This window comes from Charadrius vociferus, unplaced genomic scaffold (assembly GCF_000708025.1).
Source record: "Charadrius vociferus isolate BGI_N301 unplaced genomic scaffold, ASM70802v2 scaffold141, whole genome shotgun sequence".
Lineage (NCBI taxonomy): Eukaryota > Metazoa > Chordata > Aves > Charadriiformes > Charadriidae > Charadrius > Charadrius vociferus.
Window position 1 is genome coordinate 2765299 of NW_009647743.1, and position 1495 is coordinate 2766793.

The following is a 1495-nucleotide window of genomic DNA, read 5'->3' on the forward strand; positions in this document are numbered from 1 at the left end:
TCGCCTCCTCTCCCCAGCCGGTTCCCCCCCACCAGAGGGGCTTTTTCGCCCTTTCCCCCCCCTCCCCAGGCATCCCCCGCAGCCGGGCCGGAGCGCGCACGGAGCTGCGGCACAAACGGGGCTGGCGGTTCTCGCTGCCTCCTTTCGCAGCCTCCTCCATCTCTATCTTTCTCTTTCTTTAATTTATGACCTCTCAGCTCCTGTTGACACAGTTTTCCACACTGCCTATATTGTAGGATTGCATTGTAATATACGCCGAATGAGCCCAGCCGGCAGCCGGCACACGTAAGGGTGGGTATTTGATATTTCGCAGCTATTTGGTAACGCTCGGCTCCATTTGAAGATGACAACAATTCGCCTCGCCTCCAAGTTACCCATGAATTACAGCTTGAGATCCATTTTCCTTTTGTAATGTCTTCAAGCTTCCCACAGCAAAACACCTCAATAGCTACGGGAGATTTCCTCCTGGCCAGGCCGTTAAACAAACATTTAACTACTCCCCTTCGATAACTAAACCTGCTTTCCGCAGATGCTGCTTTTTCCTTCTTTTTTTAAAAATTTTATTTTATTTTATTTTTTTTATTGCAGAAGCAGGAATAAGGCGAAATATTTATATATTTGTTAGTAAAAGCTAGCAAATAAGCTCTGCACATGCTGTAAAAAATATTCGGTTACTTACCGATCAGAGCAGTCAAACGAGCACGAAAGGGGTTTGAGGAGAAGAAGCCATCCGGGCGAACGCTGGCCGAGGTGCGGAGGCGCAGGCGGCGGGCTGGAAAAGAAAGAGTTAGAGTCGGGTTTATTGTTAGTGTCCCACAGCAATTCTTTCTGGAAGAAACCCCCGCCTTGCCGGCCGAGCTCTCCGCTCCCCCGGAGCCGCCCGCAACCGGGGCCAGCCTTTGGGTGACTTGGGTCGCCAGCCTTTGGGTGACAGACGGGGCGGAGGAGCTCCGTCTCCCTGCTCAGGGGAGCCGCCGATGGCTCTCTCTGTGTCTACGAACCAGCAGCCCCAGTACGCGCCGCCGGGGCAATGCCTCCCACACCGGGCCGCCGGTGCCGTCCCCTCCGAGACCGGTTTTATGCGTTCCTCTACGCCACCGGCACAAAGCGCTTCGTAAAAGCGCCCTCGGAGCGTCTCGAGCTCTCACATAGACATTTTCTCTTTTTTTTTTTTCCAAAAAAATCCTTGGATCCATACCGTACCTGCTTTGAGATTATCCGATATTTAAGTTTTAATGAGTTTGTTGGGTTTTTGGTTGTTTTTGTTTTGTTTTGTTTTGTTTTTTTCTTTCTTTTTTTTTTTTTTAATGCAGATTTTACAGTAAGGCATCTGCTAAACACTTGCATTAACCTCTGCCTCCATGATAATTTTTCCCCCCTTGTTTTAATTACATTATGGATGCGGAGGGGCAGCCAATCCTAAAAGAGGAGCTGGGCAAGGAGCAGGGCGAACATCAAAAAGTTTTATTGCGGAGGGCGGCGGGCCCCGCCCCCG